Genomic DNA, 13,464 nt, shown 5'->3' with positions numbered 1-13,464 from the left:
TTGTGACATCTTTGTCTGGTTTTGGTATCAGGGTGATGGTGGCCTCGAAGAATAAGTTTGGGGGTGTTCCTCCCTCTGCTATATTTTGGAAGAGTTTGAGAAGGATAGGTGTTAGCTCTTCTCTAGATGTTTGATAGAATTCGCCTGTGAAGCCATCTGGTCCTGGGCTTTTGTGTGTTGGAGGATTTTTAATCACAGTTTCAATTTCAGTCCTTGTGATTGGTGTGTTCATATTTTCTATTTCTTCCTGGTTCAATCTTGGAAGGTTGTACATTTCTAAGAATTTGTCCATTCCTTCCCGGTTGTCCATTTTATTGGCATACAGTTGCTTGTGGTAATCTCTCATGATCCTTTGTATTTCTGCAGTGTCAGTTGTTACTTCTCCTTTTTCATTTCTAATTCTATTGATTTGAGTTTTCTCCCTTTTTCTCTTGATGAGTCTGGCTAATGGCTTATCAATTTTGTGTATCTTTTCAAAGAAACAGCTTTTAGTTTTATTGATCTTTGCTATCGTTTCCTTCACTTGTTTTTCATTTATTTCTGATCTGATCTTTATGATTTCTTTCCTTCTGCTAACTTTGGGGTTTCTTTGTTCTTCTTTCTCTGATTGCTTTCGGTGTAAGGGTAGATTGTTTATTTGAGATGTTTCTTGTTTCTTAAGGTATGATTGTAGTGCTATAAAATTCCCTCTTAGAACTGCTCTTTTTGCATCCCATAAGTTTTGGATCATCGTGTTTTCATTGTCATTTGTTTCTAGGTATTTTTTGATTTCCTCTTTGATTTCTTCAGTGATCTCTTGGTTATTTAGTAGTGTATTGTTTAGCCTCCATGTGTTTGTATTTTTTTTTTACAGATTTTTTCCTGTAATTGATATCTAGTCTCATAGCGATATCTAGTCTCATAGCGTTGTGGTCAGAAAAGATACTTGATACGATTTCAATTTTCTTAAATTTACCAAGGCTTGATTTGTGACCCAGGATATGATCTATGCTGGAGAATGTTCCATGAATGAGCACTTGAGAATGTTCCTGGAGAGTGTTCCAAGAATGAGCACTTGAGAAGAAAGTGTATTCTGTTGTTTTTGGATGGAATGTCCTATAAATATCAATTAAGTCTATCTCGTTTAATATATCATTTAAAGCTTGTGTTTCCTTATTTATTTTCATTTTGCATGATCTGTCCATTGGTTAAAGTGTGGTGTTAAAGTCCCCTACTATGAATGTGTTACTGTTGGTTTCCCCTTTTATGGCTGTTAGTATTTGCCTTATGTATTAAGGTGCTCCTATGTTGGGTGCATTAATATTTACAATTGTTATATCTTCTTCTTGGATTGCTCCCTTGATCATTATGTAGTGTTCTTCTTTGTCTCTTGTAATAGTCTTTGTTTTAAAGTCTCTTTTGTCTGATATGAGAATTGCTACTCCAGCTTTCTTTGGATTTCCATTTGCATGGAATATCTTTTTCCATCTCCTCACTTTCAGTTTGTATGTGTCCCGAGGTGTGAGGTGGGTCTCTTGTAGACAGCATACATACGGGTCTTGTTTTTGTATCCCTTCAGCCAGTCTATGTCTTTTGGTTGGAGCATTTAATCCATTTACATTCAAGGTAGTTATCGATATGTATGTTCCTATTACCATTTTGTTAATTGTTTTGGGTTTGTTATTGTAGGTCTTTTCCTTCTCTTGTGTTTCCTGCCTAGAGAAGTTCCTTTAGCATTTGCTGTAAAGCTGGTTTGGTGGTGCTGAATTCTCTTAGCTTTCGCTTGTCTGTAAAGGTTTTAATTTCTCTGTCGAATCTGAATGAGGTTCTTGCTGGGTAGAGTAATCTTGGTTGTAGGTTTTTCTCTTTCATCACTTTAAATATGTCCTGCCACTGCCTTCTGGCTTGTAGAGTTTCTGCTGAAAGATCAGCTGTTAACCTTATGGGGATTTCCTTTCGTGTTATTTGTTGTTTTTCCCTTGCTGCTTTTAATATGTTTTCTTTGTATTTAATTTTTGATAGTTTGATTAATATGTGTCTTGGTTTGTTTCTCCTTGGATTTATCCTGTATGGGACTCTCTGCGCTTCCTAGACTTGATTGACCATTTCCTTTCCCATATTAGGGAAGTTTTCAACTATAATCTCTTCAAATATTTTCTCAGTCCCTTTCTCTTTCTCTTCTTCTTCTGGGACCCCTATAATTCAAATGTTGGTGTGTTTAATGCTGTCCTAGAGGTCTCTGAGATGGTCCTCAATTCTTTTCATTCTTTTTTGTTGTTGTTTTTTGCCATTTTATACAATGTGTTTTATTTAATATAATGTGTTTTATTTATTATATTTTATAATAAAAAGTTTTGTTTTTTTTTAAACCACCATAAGCAAAGTTAAAAGACAAACTGGGAAAAACAATTTACATCTCGTATTATGAACACAAGACTAACATCCACCAAATGTAACAATTAGCTCCTAGAAACTGCTAAAATTATCAAGAAGCCAGTAGGAAAATGAATTGTCACAGAGTTCCTGGCCCTTCAACAAATTAAAAGACTCACTCTTGGAAAGATAATGGCAGGTTTTATAAACCTGAATCGTCTCTTGAAAGATTTCCCTTGAAAATCTAGGTCCGATCCTTTTTACTTTCTGGCTTAAAACCTGCCAAGTGCTGCCCATCTACTCAGGTGTGTGTGTGTGTTTTATCGATGAGTTATCATTCTGTCCTGATCTGTTAGCTGTGTATGGTTTTTTTCTCCATGAAAATCACTTTTAAGGATATAGTGAAACTGAAGCACCTACCTCTCGTCCTTCCCTGCCACTAGCTGTGCAATATTTTATCCTTTAATGAAAAACCACAGCTGATTTATGCATCAGGTTGTTACAGTTGTTCAGTGATATGAACTAACCTAACAGGTTTGTGCCTGCCTGACCTGAATACATCCTGAGACAACACAACTCTAGAAGTGGTTTCATAGTAGTGACTTTCAACATTACTCACTTTGTCTCTTCAAACTTCCCCACCTAACAAAGTTGGAAACATGCAGACCAGAGAAGTATTAAGGAGGGAGGAGCAGCTTGGGTGGGGGGCAATCTGTGAAGGAAGAAGGCCTGAAATAATGCAGCCACATCAAAGAACAGCTGTGCTCACTGCCTTGCTTCTGTGGTGGCAGGTCAGGGAGCCCTGGGCTCCACTGCTTGAGTTTCTCCTGCAGCCCCTAGAACTGGCTTCGACCCCAGTTGATGCGGATCTGAAGGCTGGCCATGTCTGCAGCCAGCTGCAGACCCTCCCAGAAGCTGGCTTGAGCTTGCTGTAGACTGTGAGGAGCCAGGATTCTAAACCAGTTCAGAGGGTCCTGGGGAGCTGGGGAGCGGTCTGGCTCTGGGGTCCTCGTGAGGCCCTTGCGTCTGTGCAGAACTGCCTTGTGGGGTCCTACGTTCTCTGGAGTTTGGGTGCCGGCTCTCACATTCAGAACCTCTGGAGTCTGTCCTGGGCCTCGCTGGTGCAGACGCGGACCTGGGGCTCCATGTGGGAGGCATACTGCAGAGGCCCTACCGACTTGGCACCCATGGTGCAGCGAGCTTTGGAGAGTGAGAGCCAGCCCTCCACCCGGGCATTCAGTGCCGCCCGCTTTGCCTCCAGTTCCTCCAGATCCCTGAGCAGCTGCAGGAGAAGCGAATCCAGCTCGGCTCGCAGATATACCGCACCACCATGGGCTCCACACACATTCCTCTTTTCATTCTTTTTTCTTTATTCTGCTCTGTGGTAGTTATTTCCACTATTTTATCTTCCAGGTCACTTATCTGTTCTTCTGCCTCAGTTATTCTGCTATTAATTCCTTCTAGAGAATTTTTAATTTCATTTATTGTGTTGTTCATCATTTTTTGTTTCCTCTTTAGTTCTTCTAGGTCCTTATTAAACGTTTCTTGTTTTTTCTCCATTCTATTTACAAGATTTTGGATCATCTTGACTATCATTACTCTGTATTCTTTTTCAGGTAGACTGCCTATTTCCCCCTCATTTGTTTGGTCTGATGGGTTTTACCTTGCTCCTTCATCTGCTGTGTGTTTCTGTCTTTGTATTTTGCTTAACTTAATGTGTTTGGGGTCTCCTTTTCACAGGCTGCAGGTTCGTAGTTCCCGTTGTTTTTGGTGTCTGCCCCCAGTGGGTAAGGTTGGTTCAGTGGGTTATGTAGGCTTCCTGGTGGAGGGGACTGCTGCCTGTGTTCTGGTGGATGAGGCTGGATTTTGTCTTTCTGGTGGGCAGGACCGAGTCCAGTGGTGTGTTTTGGGGTGTCTGTGAACTTACTATGATTTTAGGCAGCCTCTCTGCTAATGGGTGGGGCTGTGTTCCTGTCTTGCTAGTTGTTTGGCATAGTGTGTCCAGCAGTATAGCCTGCTGATTGTTGAGTCAAGCTGGGTCTTAGTGTTGAGATGGAGATCTCTGGGAAATCTTTTTCCATTTGATATTACGTGGAGCTGGGAGGTCTCTGGTGGACCAATGTCCTGATCTCGGCTCTCCCACCTCAGAGGCTCAGGCCTGACACCCAGCTGGAGCACCAAGACCCTGTCAGCCACATGGCTCAGAAGAAAAGGGAGAAAAAGAACAAGAAAGAAAGAAAGAAAAAATAAATACATAAATAAAATAAAGTTATTAAAATTAAAAAAATTATTAAAAATTAAAAAGTAATAAAAACAAGAAAAAACAAAAAAGAAAGAAGAAAACAATCAAACCAAAAAACCAATCCACCAATAATAACAAGCACTAAAAACTATACTGAAAAAAAAGGAAGCTGCCGCTTCTTGGTGGCTGCAACAGCAGCCTTAGCATTTCATGCCCGTCTCTGGGGTCTTTGCTGATAGCCGCAGCTCGCGCTCGTCTCTAGAGCTTTTTAGGTGGTGCTCTGAATCCCCTCTCCTCACGCACCGCAAAACAAGGGTCTCTTGCCTCTTAGGCAGTTCCAGACTTTTTCCTGGACTCCCTCCCAGCTAGCTGTGGTGCACTAGCCCCCTCCAGGCTGTGTTCACACAGCCAACCCCAGTCCTCTCCCTGGGATCTGACCGAAGCCCGAGCCTCAGCTCCCAGCCCCGACCTGTCTAACCGAAGCCCGAGCCTCAGCTCCCAGCCCCGCCCGCCCCGGCAGGTGAGCAGACAAGCCTCTGGGGCCGGTGAGTGCCGGTCGGCACCGATCCTCTGTGCGGGAATCTCTCCGCTTTGCCCACCGCACCCCTGTTGCTGCGCTCTCCTCCGAGGCTCCGAAGCTCCCCACTCCGCCACCCGCAGTCTCCGCCCGCGAAGGGGCTTCCTAGTGTGTGGAAACCTTTCCTCCTTCACAGCTCCCTCTCAGAGGTGCAGGTCCCATCCCTATTCTTCTGTCTCTGTTGATTCTTTTTTCTTTTGCCCTACCCAGGTATGTGGGGAGTTTCTTGCGTTTTGGAAAGTCTGAGGTCTTCTGCCAGCGTTCAGTAGGTGTTCTGTAGGAGTTGTTCCACATGTAGATGTATTTCTGATGTATTTGTGAGGAGAAAGGTGATCTTCACATCTTAGTCCTCCGCCATCTTGAAGGTACCCCCACTGGATATTTTTAAAAAGTAAAAACGTATTTGATATCTTCCCCCTGAAATGGAAATAGAAGTGAATGAACAAGAGGTGTCATATTTGCTGTTTACAAAACCTGGGCCATTTTAGGCACCAAACCGGAGGGCAGAAGTCAAGAAAATAAAGTTCTTTGTGTCCCCGAAGCCCTAACACTAAGATTTTTAAAAATACCTTTATGTGTGTGGTAGAGGGGATGGTGTTCGCACTTTTTGGAAAATACAAAAAAATGTTTTTCATCATGTATTTGGAAAAATGGTCCTAACACTGACAATTAGGTACCAGTTCATAAATTTCCACCTTACTCTTAACCAGCAAAAGTTCAACTTAGGGCACAGTTGTAAAATCACAGAACTTTTGGGTCACAGGGGACCTCAGATGTATCTGGTTCATCTCCTTCCTCTCCCTGCCCCACCACATCCAGGGGCAATCTCTCACCAAGCAGTCATCTATCTTCTGCTTGATTGCCACCAAAGACAGGAAACTTATTACCACCAATGACAACATAATGCATTTGGGGACAATTTAGTTGGAAATTCCTTCCCTACATTGACATGAAAATTGTAATTTCCAACAGACGACCCCCATTCTAGCTAAGGAACTTACAGACTCCACAGAAATCACACTTTCCACAGAAAGATCTGAAGACAGTCACCATTATGTCCTTGTGAAATCCTGTCTTATAGCCAACAAATATTTCTTTTCACCCTGGCAAATATCTTTAGTTCTATCGCTCATTCCCATATCACAGGGTTTTATGTCTCTCTTTCCTCCTGGCCTCTTTCCTCTTAATTCAGTTCGCTAAGGTGCCCCTTATAGACTGTCCTTCCCCAAACTGGACACAGTATTTCAGATGTGGTCATAAACAGCTTGGGGAAGAATGGGATTATCTCTTGTTCTAAACACACTACTGCTTGACTAATATCACATTGGCAACCACATTACACCATCGACTCATAAAAAACATAGTCAACAAGGACTCCCACATTTAGGAGGATTTGAAATTGAGGGATTATCTTCCTTCCTTGCATCTTCTCCATTAAAATCTGGAGGACGAGGCAAATACTCTAAAAGGAAAATCCCTCATTCCCCAGCAGACAGTCCTCCCTAGACTTGGCATAGAGCAGGAGACAGTGTCTACAGCCAGCAAGAATAGCAGTGCTTTTAAGTTACAACCTACATCCTCTCTGTAAAACGGAAGGGGAAAGGGATGAAATCTGCTTGTGCTGAGTACATACTCTACACATGACACTATTTTAGATGCTTTATGTATCTTGTCTCATTTTGTCTTCTCAGTAACCTTCAAGGTAGGCACCATTAGCCTTATTTCATAAATAGGCTCAGAAAGGTTAAGTGACTTTGCCAAAGTTACACAGAGATGGTATTTAAACCCAGCTAATTTTGACTCCAAAGCCATGTTTTTTTTCTTCTGCATCCTGTTGCTTCTCAGCCAGACCTGACTAAAGATGAGGGGGACGTTTGTGGGATAACCTCTTCTAAACAGAGGGAGAAACAGCTCATGCTAGCCAGACCAAAAGGATTACACCATCCCTCCTGTCTCCCCTGCTCGTCTCACTGCAATCAAACTTTCTTCCATGTGTGAAATCACCCAGAAGATTTAATGCCACGAATCACTAGATCCATGAATTAAAAGACCACATGTCATCAGAACAATGGGAACAGAAAAACTTTGGAGAGAAGTATTGTCCCAAGGCCCCTTGCTCCCAAATTCCCACCTAGAAAAGTATTTGTTTCTTGAGTAGTTCATGATAAATGCCAGAAAGGATAGAGTGACGAAGTGTCTTTTAAAACACTGGTTCTTGGAGTGTGGTCCCCGAACCAGCAGCAGCATCACTTGGGGATTTCTTAGAAATGCATGTCATCCAGATGACCCCAGAACTAATGAATCCAGAAATTCTGTGGATGGGGCCCAAGAATCTGTTTTCATAAGCCCTCCAGGTAAATCTTACTGTGAACACAATAAACAATGTTCTCCTGCAGCTTCTGATGGAGAGAGAGGTTCTAGGGGGATGAGTGGCAACCTCAGATGGCCCAGGGACTCAGTCATCCAGCCAGGGTACATGGCACCCATAGAAAAACAATCCTATAGAGTATGCAGACAAAAGGAAAATGTGCCTGCTAAAAATACTGCCCTGAAACAAAGTTATTGGGTGGATCTACTGCAAGATGCTTAACTATCACTGTGCATTATCTTAATCCAAAAAACCTACTAACCAATTTGGAGCAACTGGAAGATTATAAAGAAAAAAAATAAAGGTCTCATACTCCCACTGCCAAGGAGAGTTAGAGAAATAGCCACAGGCCTTCTGCTTTTAGTTTAACTTTTTCCCACTAGGAGATGTTCCGGTACATGATAGTAGTCATTTCATTACAAGTTTGGTAGTTGCTAGAAGAATGCTGAATCAAGCCTGTCCCTTTGCGTATGGTTCACATTTTTCTATTTTACAAAAGAAGTGCAAAGAAAAGGGGTGGGAATGGGGTGACGCAGCCACAGGGTAGAGGTGCCTTGGAGGGGATCCCAGTTGTCAATGAAGGTCTAAGGCAATTCAGGATGGATTTCTTAATAGATAGGGTATGAGAAAGCATTACAGAAAGGGAGGTGGGGATTTGCCAGAGGAAAATTGTTTCAAAAAAGAGTAAACTAAATGAAAGCCTGATACCTGGATAGTGAGAAAGTATGACTGGGAAAAGCAGAGAAATATAGCAAGGCCCTGCACTTCATTATACTGCTTTTTGTTTTCTTTTTCTTTCTTTTTTTCTTTGAAAAAAATCATGTTTCAGAAAACACTAGTACTACCATGGAATGCTCCCTGTGTTACCAAACCAAACTTGGGTCCGTTTGCCCTCACCCATGTGCAGCAAAGCCAATCCACTGACACCAGGTTATGGTGAAGGAAAGTAGAGCATTTATTGCAGGGTGCCAAGCAAAGAGAATGGGCAGCTCACGCTCAAAAGACCTGAACTCCCTGACAGCTTTCAGGGAAGGGTTTTTAAAGGCAACATTTGGGGTGAGGCTTGCAGCTCATGGACTTTCTTCTGATTCGTTGGTGGTGAGGTAACAGGGTGATGTTTCAGGATCTTAATCAGCAACCTTCTGGTTCCAACCAGTCTGGGGTCCACATGCTTCTATTCAGCCTGTAGTCACCATCCTCCACCTGGGTGGAGGGGTCTTAGTTTCTGCAGAACAACTCAAAGACTTGTGTCAGATTGTTATGTATATCCCTTGAGGAGGAACTAGGACTCTGTTTTACAATCATTGAATTATTGTTTAAGCTATCATTACTTTTCTTGCTTGACTGCTTTTCCTTTGTTTCTGTACTCTCTCACTTCCCTAATTAGTAACTGCTTGAGTCTGCTCTTTGGAACTCAGGGAAGGCCTAGGAGACTAAAGCCTTTAGTTTAGTGTAGTTTTCTACAAATAAGAAATGGGGCTTTGGTACCTGGAAGGGCCCCACAGGGTCCTGCTTGGTTTCCCCATTTTCTTTGATACTCCTCAATCCTGAGGGCAACAAGTGTGGGACAAGAAAGGGAATAACGCTTTAGATAGAGAGGTTAAAAATAATAAACTCAGTGTTAGGGGGATTCGGTTTCACCCACACAAAGTTAAGGGAGGGTCCCACAGTTAATTGAGTTTATGAATTGCTGAAAATGATATCTTCCTCTCAGAGCTGAATCATGAACTGATTTAAGGCTCTGAGAAGTTCTGCAGTCAAGAAATCTTTTAATTTTATTTGACCCAATATTCCAAAGTTATTTCGCTAGAGAACCCTTTCATCTCCAATAATTCCTAGTCACACCCAATAGGACACCAACTGTATTCATCACTGTATCAAAGTGACAGACGTAAAGGTGGAGGAAGAGCAGCTTCACATTCCAGGAGAAGGGAAGGAAGTGGGCACACGCAAGGGAGACTGTTCTCCTAGGGAAGCTGGTAGGAAAAACAGCAAAAGTCCAACAACAAAGAAGCTACTTTAGGATGCAAGGTCCGACCCCTGTCCGAGAAGCTCCCCAAGAACAGCCAGAAGAAAGCAGGCTGGCCAGGGGGCACAGCAGAGGCCCCCATGCTATCGTCCGAACTACTCCAGATATGGCCTCTCACTCAAACTGGAGCAAAAGGCTCTTGATTTGAATATTTATCTTACCTCCTCTCCCTCTCCCCCAAAAGAGTTCCATCTGCCAGAGAATTACAGGGCACAAAGACAGTTCCCTCAGACACCAGCACTGGGACCCAGGCCTTTCTTCATCTCCCTTCCAGGGCTGGGGGGACTTCTGTCTGCCAGGACTAGGTCCTGGCCATCACGCTACCTCTCTTGTCTCTGGGTCTCAGTTTCCTCATTTGTAAAGCATTTGGATGAGACTGGTGATCCCTAAGGCTTTTTCCAGCTCTGTCAATTCTGAAATTTTATGAGAGCTTGGAGATCGGTATCTGAATTCCTGTGCTGTTACGAACCAGCTGTAACATTTGAACAAGTAACCTCTGCTCCCTCTACCTCTCCTAGGAAAGATTTGCACACTGGGTGACCTTGAGATCCAGAAGAGATAGTGTGTCTGTCGTGGTGGTGATTGAAAAGTCATTGTAAACTTAGAAGGTGTTGTTTTCCATTTGGGGCGTGGCACCTGAGTGATCCTTGTCTCTCTACGTGGTCCATTGTCTCCCTTGCTTTTCTCCTGCTTTCCTCCATTGGCTTTCCTCCAAAGCTCCATGGGCTTTGCCCTGTGAGCTGGTGTTTGCTCTGTTCTCCTCTGCTCATCAGTCACTCAACTGCACTCACTGGGAGTGCTAGCCTCCCACGTTCTTCCAGGTGTCTACAAGTTGACCTAATGTAACAGGCTTAAAATAATTTCAGATTTGCCTTAATGTGGACAGAAAGGTTGACCTGAAGTACACTGCTGGGCTGTTTTTGCAAAGGGCTTCTTGCCAAAATTATTTAAGTATATGAGTCAGAGATGAAATTTACCTACCTAAGAATACACTGTTTTTAAAGCACCTTTAGGAGTACCAGATATATATGCACAGAGTAGTTACAGTATAACCAGAGAGTAACCTCACTTAGGTTGATGTAAAAACACTTTTTGTCTCTTAAGGAGGACCCATCAATTTACCTTTTAGCCTTCCCAGAATATTCCGGAGTGGGGTAGGAACAAATGCCATGGTTTGTATCTGTACCTTTGTGGCTAGAACAACCCTGAGATTTGAAAACTGCACTAGAGGCTAGACACTAGAAATAGTCAGTTGCCTTGTCAGTTCCTCTTGGCCCATGCTTTTCACATAGATTAAGTCTGAGAGTTGATTAATTTGAGGCTGGTGTGTGGGCTGTGGGGCAGAGATAGAGCAAAGGGGATTACTTACTAAGTTAAAAGAATAAATACATTTGCAAGGGAGAGGTGAAACTAGGTAGGATTTACCTCTTGATTACGTATATATAAACCATCGATTCTATAGAATTTACATCCTGATTGCTTTTCTGCAAGAAACCTGACTTCTCTCATCTGACAGTAACAGAACTATTTCCATATGAAAACAAGCTTCCCCTTCCTTTACTCAAACTTGTTCACACTTTTTGCTGATTTCAGATCGCCCCTTCCCTTGGGGCTGCTCAGAATAGAATGTTCTTTAGTTTCTACCAGAGAATCTAGCTGTGCTTTTTTTGAGTGTACAGAGAGTTGGCTAAAAAATAACATAATTATAATAAAAATAAATAGCTAAGTTTAACTGGGCACTTACCATGTGAACTGAGTGCTTTATTTACATTATCTAGTTTAATCCTCCCAGCAACTGCGTGAGGTAGGTATTATTATCTCCCCCTTTTTAAATAGTCATGGACAGGCTGAAGCTTGGTTTGACTGCAAACCTTTCCAAGGCTGCAGAGGGCTGGAAAGTTCAGTGGTTCAGTTAAAATGAAGTGGCAGAGCTGGTCAGTTAAGGAAGATGGGCTGCAGTCTGACTCCATGACCATCGCTTTCCGTCTCCTTATAACTTCTTTTTCTTCAAGAAGACATCTTGGAAACTCCCCAAGACAACTTACAAACAACCTCTCAACTGAGAACCATGGGTCCATTCAGTCAGCGCTCCTTCAGCAAAGGGAAGTGACCTTGCTGGGCACTCCCAGCACTTCCTGCAGGCAGAGACCCTGCCTGTATCCTCTGGGTCTTCTTTTGTTCACTGTTGTTCCTTCTCCTGCAGCACACCTGGGGCAGGTGTGCCCGTAACGGTGGATTCCAAGCCTCAGAGGAACATGGCAACAATTCCTCATTCAATTCCAGTTATAAAATGCTAAAGGACTTGGAAGCAGCTTTCAGCCTGAGGATTTTGTCATCTGGAGTCTGTTCCTTGGAGCCTGGTCTGAGGAAAATGCCGAGGGCCCTGGGGAGAAAGGGCCCGTGTTTGGGCCTGTGGGCCTGGCTGGGGGCTGGGAGGCAGTGTCCCCGAGCCCATACAGATGCAGTGGGCGCTCTCAGTGAGCATGTGGCCCTTGGGACCTTCTGAGCTGCGAGGTCAGATTAAATCCGCCAAAACAAAGCTTTGGGCTCAGTCTCTTCCACAGGCATGTGCTTCTGTCCCCAGCAGCCTTGGCTGGGACTCTGCAGGCCCAGGAGGAGGGGCGCTCCGTGCAGCCTCGGAGCTGGACTTGGGTGGGGTACCATCCTCACGGAAAGGGAGGCTGGCCTTGGCCGTGGGAGCCAAGGGGCCCGGGCGTGAGTCGGCGTGGCCACCTGGCCGCAGAGACAGGCTTCCCCAGAGGCGATTATTGGCCAAGGAGGAAGAAGCAGCAAGCCAGGCCCCATTAAAATGCTGCCACTGGCAAGGAGTCACCCCTCGGAGCCATCCCCTGTGGGCCGGACAGAAGGGCGAGAGCTCCAAGTTTCCAGCACTAGTTCCCACCTGAACCTCTGGGGCTTCCCAGGGGAGCTCTGGCCCGCTAGGAGGGCGGCTTGCCGGGTGTTCCTGACACAGCCGAGAGCAATCATTGCTGCAGCCATCCTGTATCCGGCCACCGGCCCGTGCCAGGCACTGGCCTCACACTGTTTTCGTTGTCAGAGCCCTTCAGGTTTGGCGCTGTTATCCCCATTTTATAGATGGGGCTCAGAGAGCTAAGTAACATGCCAGTTTGTAACTGGCTGGATCAGGATTCAAACCCAGGTCTGTCTGGGTTTCTTTCCATCCCACCCTTAGGCTTCCTCAGAAGGTAGCACTAACCTGCCTTAGGACATTGATCTTGGGTGAGAATCTGGGGTAGGAACCATGGCCACGGGGTTATGGATTGTCTCTACTAGAGGAAGCAGGAGTGAAACATGGTCCTGGGGTAAAGGCATTGACTACAGTTCCCCTGCATGCACAGTAGAGATAAATAAAAATGCTCATTTTTTACTGGTAGGAACAAGATGCCCTACATCTTGTTCTTATCCTGATTTCTATGGGTAGGTCTCAATGAAGCAACTAGTTTTGGGGAAAACTGCGATGTTTGGTACCCACACTAGAGCAGAAGCCTTTTCTGTAGCTTTTCTGTCTTGCTGATAACTTCTGGATTTTACCCAAGCTGTCAAATCTCTCCTTTACCTCTGTACCCCTTGTATCCCTCACCACTTGATTTGTATGCTGTTATTGTCTATCCTCAATTCTAATGTATCCTTGATCCCAAGCGGCACCTTTTCCGCACAATTTAATGCCTGTACAATTGGCACACATCTTGTAATTGAGGTCTACATTTAATGTGGCAGGGCTGTTTAAATTGTTGTTATATTTTTAGAATGGATGGAGACCAAGAATTTAGGAAATATGGTAATTCATGCATTTATTCAACTCATCAAATGCCTACAATAAACGTCAGGCATTGTGCTAGATGCTTGGAATATAGAAATAGCCAATATTCAGTCCC

General features: G+C 43.9%; 1 protein-coding gene and 1 pseudogene across 1 annotated transcript in view; one reads left to right on the top strand and one right to left on the bottom strand.

Annotated features, from left to right (window-relative positions):
* Window positions 1–13,464, top strand: part of SMOC1 (SPARC related modular calcium binding 1) — a 145,158-nt gene that overhangs the window by 76,466 nt on the left and 55,228 nt on the right. The window lies entirely within an intron of this gene.
* LOC103089958 (coiled-coil domain-containing protein 115 pseudogene) lies at window positions 3,030–12,568 on the bottom strand (annotated as a pseudogene).

This window comes from Lipotes vexillifer, unplaced genomic scaffold, assembly GCF_000442215.2.
Source record: "Lipotes vexillifer unplaced genomic scaffold, Lipotes_vexillifer_v1.1 scaffold197, whole genome shotgun sequence".
Taxonomy (NCBI): domain Eukaryota; kingdom Metazoa; phylum Chordata; class Mammalia; order Artiodactyla; family Lipotidae; genus Lipotes; species Lipotes vexillifer.
This window is presented reverse-complemented; position numbering and strand designations above follow the sequence as displayed.